This window comes from Lycium ferocissimum, unplaced genomic scaffold (genome assembly GCF_029784015.1).
Source record: "Lycium ferocissimum isolate CSIRO_LF1 unplaced genomic scaffold, AGI_CSIRO_Lferr_CH_V1 ctg17927, whole genome shotgun sequence".
Taxonomy (NCBI): Eukaryota; Viridiplantae; Streptophyta; class Magnoliopsida; order Solanales; family Solanaceae; genus Lycium; species Lycium ferocissimum.
Genome location: NW_026717493.1, coordinates 5,242 through 14,001, shown reverse-complemented (window position 1 = coordinate 14,001; position 8,760 = coordinate 5,242). Strand labels below are relative to the sequence as shown.

The window sequence follows — 8,760 nt, the reverse complement described above, 5'->3', positions numbered from 1 at the left end:
TTTATATATTTATATGTTTTGCGAAAAAATAATCTTTAAACCCCACCATGTGATGTATTCTTCGTGCCACCTCTACATTCAACCTCCTTGAGGCCTTTTTTTAAAATTTTAAGACTTGTGGAATTTATATGTTTGGGAAGATTGAAGATTTTTTGGGCATTATTTTCCTGATTTATTTCTTGTGGTGGATCTCCAATTTGTATGTTGCAACCCCCAGTAAAGAGTGGGGAAAAAAGTATGCCTTAAACACCTCGAAACAAAGACAAACCATTTTTTGGAAGGTTGATCAAATTTGATATCCATCTAACAGTTTTGGGAAATCTTTTTTTGGCGAAAATGTTTGTAACTGGCCTTCATCGGTGGAAATTTTCCGAGAATTTTCATTTTTTTTGTTTTAAAACAAGAGTTTTTAGCACACATAAAGACACGGAACCTAATACACGTTTTTTGGTGAGGATTCTCCAAATATAAAAAACCCCCCTAGAAGGAAGGAAAAAAAGAATGGGAATTTATTAGGATAACATACCCCTCATACATATAAATATTAAATCGGCTGAATTTCTTACCATACTAAATTAGGATATATTTTTCACGTCTAACCCAAGTCTTAGGTTCCCAAAAGTCAATTAGGTTTAAAGATAATTTTCAAAACTAGGTTTAAGTCAACCAATAACTTAACACTCAATTAATTTTAAAAAAAAATATTGCATCCCATTTTGTAATGAATTAGAACCACCAGTTTCGCTTTGATGGTGTGGAAGGCGGTATTGTTCAGATCCCGGGCTGATACCCACTTTTTTAATCGTACCCAACGGAAACTGATTTTATTTGCAAGTGGTTGGTAAAAATTTTTTCAAAAAAAAAGGGGGAAAAAGGAATAAATGGGCCATCCATAAACTATTGACCCTTTTTTTTGCGGATCTTTTTTATTTTTTTGGTTTCATATTTTTAATGTAAAATTTTCCTTTTTAACACCCCCATGGGTTTCCCGTAAATTTTTAAAAAAATTGCGGTTTTTTTGCTTTCCCCCAAAAAAAACTTTTAAAAACCATTTTATTGGGCCCAAAAACTCTCCTTTGGGTTTTTATAGATGCGGGGCCTAACTTTGATAATTCCCTTTAAAAGTTAGCCCGGGTACTTTTAAGGGGAAATTTTTACCCGATAACTTTTAAGGGAAATTTTCAAAGTTAGCACCAAAATACATGCCAAACCCCCAAAGGATAAGTATGCCCGGGCTTTAACAATTCCCTTTACAAAGGCCTGGGGATACTTTTAAGGGGAAAATTTTATTTTGGGGTCCCATAAATTTTTTTAAAGAAATTTTAAAAAGGGTTTTTCTTTTTTCTAAACGCCCCAAAAGGTAAGATTTCCGAAATTTAATTCCCTTTACAAAGGGTTGCCGTGAAGCAAATTTAAACTTTTTCAATTTTTTTTTTAAAATTTTTGGGGCGGGGGGTTCAACCAACCTAGGGGATGCAAGGCAAAATTTAAAATTTTAAAAATAGAGGAAAATTTAAAACCACCCCAAACAGGAATTTTTCAACCCATATTACCCGAGGGCCCAATTTTTTAAAGCATTTTTGTTTATTAAATAAATATTTGTTTTTCAATTTTTTGGATATCTATAAAATGATTTTTTGAAAAAAGTATCATACATATGAAATTTGTATCTTTATGATAAAATGACCCCTACATTATATTTTAAAAAATTATTTTTTGTAAACTTGTTTTAATAAATGTATACTAAACCATACTTACAAATACACATTATACATGTTTTGATACTTTAAGGGTCAATAGAATTTTTTATCGCATATTTGTTTTCTTTTTTGGGCCCAGCCAAAAGGTGTTTTTACCCTGCCAAAAAGGGGGCCACAAAAAACCTTTAGCAACAAAGGTACATGCGGACTTTTGATCTTTGTCGCGACTTAGTCAGCCACAAAAAGGTCGATCTCTTGTAGTTAATAGGTCATTGGGCTAGCGTTTGGCAATAATTTGGGCGAAAGGTCAATTCACGCATTAAGCCCAAACACGGGTCATTAAAATTTGGAGAGGCCATATCGATGTCCTTTTCAAAAAAAAAAAAAAAAGGATCAGTTGGGAGGGCTAGATATTAACTTATTATTTAGCCAATCTTGACCATCATCATAATTTAAGTAAACTTTGGGGCGGGTTGGGTAGATGGGTCATTTGCACTTTTTCCCCTTTTTTGTGGTCTTTAATTTTGCCCCTCAAAATCGAACTTATGCTATAGGGCTATGTTACATTATAATATCCATGAGTTATGCGGCGTACCTTAAAAACTTATGCCCCAAGCATAAGTTCGATTTTGAAGGAATCAATTAAAGACCACCCGTTTGAAGGGCAAAAATTAAAGACCGATCCGTTTGAAGGTCAAAGCTGTGCAATTACTTGTTGGGTCATTTTGCAGTGCCCTAGGACATTGGTCTTAATTTTGCCTCCAATTGGTCGTTAATTTTGCCTTCGCCTAATACCGAGGTTATGGGTTACAGGCCCCCGATAAAAATTAAAAAAAAATCGAGGTAGAGTTTCGTAGCAAAATTAGGCCTATTGAGGCAAAAGTTAGGCCTAGGCATAAGTTTTGCAAAATTTTAATTGAATTAAAAAAAAAAAAAAGGCAAAACTCGCCTAAGGCAAATGTACAAAAAGGCAAAACTCTCCTCAGTTTTCAAACTCGCGACTGTGAGTTCGATCACTACTGTGATCGCAAACTACATTATTTTTTTTATTTTTGACTAGCGGGGTTTGAACACTGGAATCAAGGAGTTTTTAGCGAAGCGAAAATTAAAGACCGCGATTTGAGGGGCAAAAATTAAAGACCAGTGCCTTTGAAGGCGTTCCGCACAAAAAAATTGAACATATTACATCAAATGTCTGCTTTTTGGGCCCATAGAAGCTTCATTTCCTCACTACACCTTGTGAAACTACATCCTTCAATTTTGCTGAATATTTCAGAGCAACAAGACTAGTTTTTGACATGCTAAGGTCATTTAAGGAAAACTCTAGAGGAAAAAAAAAAAAGGAAAAAAAGCAAAGACTCGCCAATACTGGTGACTACATTTTCTGGTACTAGTTATGCCTAAGAAACTGAATATCTTCTTTTCTTGAAGGTGTACGTGTGTACTTAGTTTCTTCTAAGCTGGCAGATCCAAGACTGTCTGATGATTCCGAGCCACTATTTTCCCCTTGTTTCCTGCCTTTGCTTGACCAGATTTTTGTAAAGATCCGTAAACTTTTCATTCTACCATTGGCAGCCTTGCCATTAACTTTATCGATTAGTCCTCCATTTGCCAATTTTAAGGCTGCCAGCTCTTCTTTCAAAGCCCTCAGTTCTTCAGCAGAGGCTGTAACCTCCGAATCTGTTGTGGCCGACCTTGAGCTCGCATATGAAGCACCGGTGAGGTCTCTAATAGCTTTGGGCAGATCCGGAGTGCTGCTCCCGGAGGATGCATTGGCCCTGACTTGCTCAAAGAAGAGAACTTGTACGACAACGCGTGAGGGAAGTCTCTCATTTTGCACGGCATGCGTACATGCATCAACTGAGAGCTTTTTGCAATCCATCAGACTGCAAATTCTCTTTCTGTCATTCTTGCTGATCCCAGGGTGCGCCTACGTACAACATCACAAGGAGATCAACAAGTAAACTTACCAGCATTCATTAGTTAAGTAAATTTTTTAAGCACAAGTTTTGGTGAGCATTCTTTCCTAGAACTGACTTCATACACCTATTCACCAACAAAGCACCAATATTGCAGATAGAAATTAGCCTGAAGCATGAGGTATACTGCATTTTCATCGGCTTTAAGCAAACTTAACATTCAGAACTTTGACCAAGTTTTACAGTTTCGGAGACAGAACTGAAGAAATCAAGAAGATTAATAAAGGCAAAGGTCTTCCAAAAGCTGAAATTGACTTTCAGATTTTCAGGTTTAAACTGGTAACCATATATCAAGTTTTTGCTACCAATGTATGTGACACGGGAAATGTTAGACTATTTTACAAGTTACATGCTGAAAATATTACTTGAATGCCTTTACTGTTAAAATATGCAGCTCTTTGACTAAAAAACTGAGCAATAAGTTTAGCAAGGGGATCTTTACATGATTTCTTTTGGTCTGTAAGATCTTAAGACATGTTTGCTAGACAGCATATATTATTGTTTGCACTTTCCTAACTATGAGATGCAAGCATTTTGTCTACCCTTGGTTCATTAAACATGAACTTGAGGAAATTCTATGGGTGGAGGGGAAGGATGCTGCTGAGTATTTCCTTTTTGTAATAGAAAAGGTTACTTAGATATTTCAACAGATTCTCACCTTGAGGTAAGTATCAATTGCACGATAAAGGCTGTCATGACCAGGCCGAGGGAAATCTGTTACCATATCTGCTAGACCAACAAATATTGACAAAGGGAGATTAGGACCCTTGGCAATTTCTATAAGGTATCCATCTACTAGCTTTGCCACCATGAGCTTTGAAGCTTCTGATAAAACCCCGGAATTTCATTACCATCTTCCAACTGAGTTTTCAAATCCTCATCACACATCACAAAGTACTCTAGTATTTTGTGGAAGACATGGACATCATACATTGTCACTTCCCCATCTGTAGGTCGGATCAAAAGATCATTGACAGAGGCCTCCTCCAGTTGTGCCCTATTCTCTTGACTAGTTCTGCCTTAACCGTTTCTCCAGAATCCACTGAAATGGATGCTTTTAGCAATTTCAACAAGAAACTACAAGAGACACTACCTTTTTCAGCAGGCAATAGACATATAATTGTATCCAATATTGAGCGTGATCTGGACACGTCATTGAACTGGAAGACACCCTTGCTAAAGCCTGGGAACCTTCTCAAAGTGTAGCTTTAATAGCTTCTCCAATCACTTCAGAGGAGACAATCCCTTTGTTCTTTATGTTGACAATAACCCGTTTATAAAGATCTATTTCAAGCTCACATAAGTCATCAACCCACCAATCATTTGGCACCACACGGCTTCTAACTCCATTGGAGTTCGGACCATTTCCATTTTCCTCTGGTATCTTTGTCCGGTTATATGTATAAGACCAATTAACCTTGCGAACATCAATAGATGTCTTGGATGCTATAGCATCAATACAGTGGCTGATCAACTTCACTTCCTCACACAGATGTAACCTAGATTTAGTGGTCTGAAGAAATATTATCGAATCTTTCCAGCTTCGGAAAATGCTACAGTGTAGGAAAACATCGACCTTGTAAATAAGATTTCCTTTCTCAACATCCTCATGCATTTCAAGATACTCAGCAGCACACCTTGCTGCCACGACATTATAAGCATTCAGTGTAACTGTCATACCGTAACAAAACTTGACACATATTTCAAAGGACATAGGTCCTCCAGGAACGTCATGAATGTAAATTTCATCGCCATCTCCTTCATTTGGGAGTTTGCAACCAGCTTTTGCAGAAAAGCACTCTTGGACAGAAGAGGAAACTGCAATTTTCACCAATTACAAGTATCAGCAAATGAATATACCAAAGTGTGCTCGGTTATTTCATTTTTTTCTTCAGACAAGCAGGCAGAACATCTGAAATAAAATCTTGAACAGAGGAAGGTCGCATATATATAGTTGTCAGACAGCTGTACCTTATGCAGATAAAACTTCACATCCCCTACATTAACAATGATGTCAGAAGCCAACTCTGAAGCAACATATCTGCATTAACGGAAATTTTAGTGATGAGAACTTGTTTAAATAGAGAAGAAACACAAACATTCACCAGGCTATCATTAGTGATGAATACAGATAGATAGCTAGACTTCACAGACACGACTTAACCATATTAAGAAATCTAGAATAGACTTGAAAACTGCGGCAAATCCTGGTATTCTTGCTGAATTTCAGTAATTTGAGAGAATCAAATCCATTTCATTTGGAGAATCTGATGCGCTTGTTCTCCACAGTGTCCTTCTAAGTAAACTGAACGAAATGACATCATTCTTCTCTTTCAGAACTGTGTAGCATATTTTCTTTTCTTCAGTGTTCTGGTAAGACTGAGTTTTTCATACTAGATAGTACTTTCTGTCAGCCCAAGTTAGAACCAACAGACATTTAATACAAGATATCCATTTCACCTTATTAACCATCCTTTTGAAAAAAAAAAAAATCAAGATTAATCGGACGTTCTATGAGGTTTGATCCTGATGACATCATTATTTTCAATTTCCAAAACCGGATGAATTATGAAGATATATAACAGCTACATAAGTTTTAATAATTAATCTCACAAATTATCAAAACCTTTAAATTTTCCCCGCTAATACCTCATAATGCTAAATATACCTCCCTGGCAATCATACTACTCTCCACTATACCATAGTAATGCTTATATTGGTATATAAAACTTGCTCTGTGATATTTGGGACGGCTACATATAAGAAAAAAACAGCATTGCATTAACTAACAGTATCTAATACTAATTCCTATCAGTTGATGAGTGTTGTACTTGAGAGAACAGTTGGCAGCTTGATCCACTATACCTCTGTACTGAATTTACTGATTCTTTTCTTCCTAGAGCAACATGAAATGCTTCCAAATGTAATAGCCAATACAAAGGAGATACAAGATATACCTGAAGATAATGCTACTATGCCTCAAGTCTAAGTTATTAACTGAACAAGCTCTATGAAGGTACTTCACAGGAAAAATGAAATCATCAAAGACAGCTATGCACTTGGAAGTAGAGATTTTTAATGACTGAACAAAAGTACATTAACCCTACTGAAATTTCCCCTTTATTTTGTTTTCTGCTTTTGCTAGGTCATACAGCATAGGAGTTAATCTCTAGAAAACACCCATCCATTTCTTCAGATACATATATCTATGAATTTCTTTGACATTGATCCAGAGTTTTCTTTGGCTAATAGCCCAAAAGAAAGCATTTACACAACCTTCAATTAAACAAACATTGCACGATGGCCTTAGCAAGTGAACCAAACCAAATGATTGTTCTAGAATGGCTATTACTGATATAACGTGATGTTGACACAAGATATAACGGGATAACAATAGACAAATAAGTTAAATTTATGGTAATAAAACATAAGTAACAGTTAACAACTGCTCTGAATAACCAGAACAAGAAAGAAGTGGTGAATAAAACTTTCAAGGTAATGAAGCACAAGATCTGACCTGACATTTTTCCCATCTGACTGAAATGTATCAGGTTTGGATCCAAGTTTCATGAACTTCATTTTGCCAACTTCTGAAGTTTCTCACCTAGCTGCTCAACTGAATAAAAACACTAGCTTATGTTCATTACCTGATGTCCCCAATGACCAAAATTACCTGAATCTTGAAACCAATTTCTGAAAACAACCAATTTTCTGAACTTGAAGGAAAAGGAGAGAGAGAGAGAGAGAGAGAGAGAGAGAAAGAAATGGTTAAGTGCAGTTTTTGTTTACTTTAAAGAAATGGGATTCACTTAAATGGGAAGGAGGCATAGTAGAAGACATTGTTTCCTTGGTTGGCGGCAAAGCCCACACCCCCGGGGTAACCAGTTAGCTTAGGAGACATAAACAACAGACTAAATTATTCTCAAAAACAAGACACAATAGCATCAATCTGACTCCATCCACCATCTCCCTCACTATTTTCTTTTACTTTTTAAACCACCCTCTCTCTCTCTCTTCTTTGTAATTCTTTATACTAGTAAGTCTTCTTTTTTTCCAGTATAACTGTATAAGCTATAGTAAGAGCTTGCATATGGACCGATGAAGGTTGTCGTGGAGTAACAAGTACTCTTCATGTTAACAAGAAGTCTCGGTTTGAGTTTTCGGATACGGAGTAACCTTTATTACGGAGCGTTTTGCTTCCTAATGTGGGACTTCCGGGCAAAACCGGATTTAATCGAGCTCAATTCGATGCGAATATCGAGTGGAAAATCAAAAAGAAGAAAAAAGCCATATGGAACTCAATAGGTCTTTAAAAAGCTCCAAACGATCACAGGCAGGGCGGGGCTAGGTAGGGTTCAGCAGAAAATTACTATTCATACATAATTAAAATTATTTTATATATATATATTCATACATAATTAAAATTATTTTATATATATATATAGAGGTAGATGTTATTTCCCCTTTACCTCTTCGTATATTTATTTCTTTATATTTTGAATCCTAAGTGAAAATCTTGACTCCATCATGTTCAGGATAAAGAAAATCTAGAAATGTCAACAACAACAAGGTACGGTGATTCCACAAGTAAGGACCCAAAAAAATGAGGTAGTACGCATACTTTACCCCTACCTAGCTAGAATGTCAAATAAATAAATATTTTTCTTGGCAAAACGAAAAAAAGTAAAACACCATCTTGGTATCAGTTAAAGGGGCCACCAAAAGGTAGACAGAAAGGATCTATCCTTATTGTTTTACAATGCTGAGTCATACAAATACTGGGCATTATTCAAAGGACAAGTAAAACAAGTGGTTAAAAGAATCATCTCAGAGAACAGAAATCTAGCCAGTTAAATATATGAACAACTAAAAAAAACTCATCATGCCCCGCCAGGGTATCCAAGGAAACTCAAAAGACAGTGTCCCTTTATAATAAGTTGTAAAGTAATTATAAGAAAATTTACATGATATATATTATTGGTAATTTAGCAACAATATTAACTAACCTGTTATGACAAGTTAATTAACTTGTGATACTGATTACTGTGGACATATAGCAATGCGGGTAATTAAATTCGTAA

At 35.9% G+C, this 8,760-nt stretch overlaps 1 pseudogene; it reads right to left on the bottom strand.

Annotated features, from left to right (window-relative positions):
- Positions 1-2,931: 2,931 nt before the first annotated feature.
- On the bottom strand, positions 2,932-7,534 carry LOC132042790 (BTB/POZ domain-containing protein NPY2-like; annotated as a pseudogene).
- Positions 7,535-8,760: the final 1,226 nt, after the last annotated feature.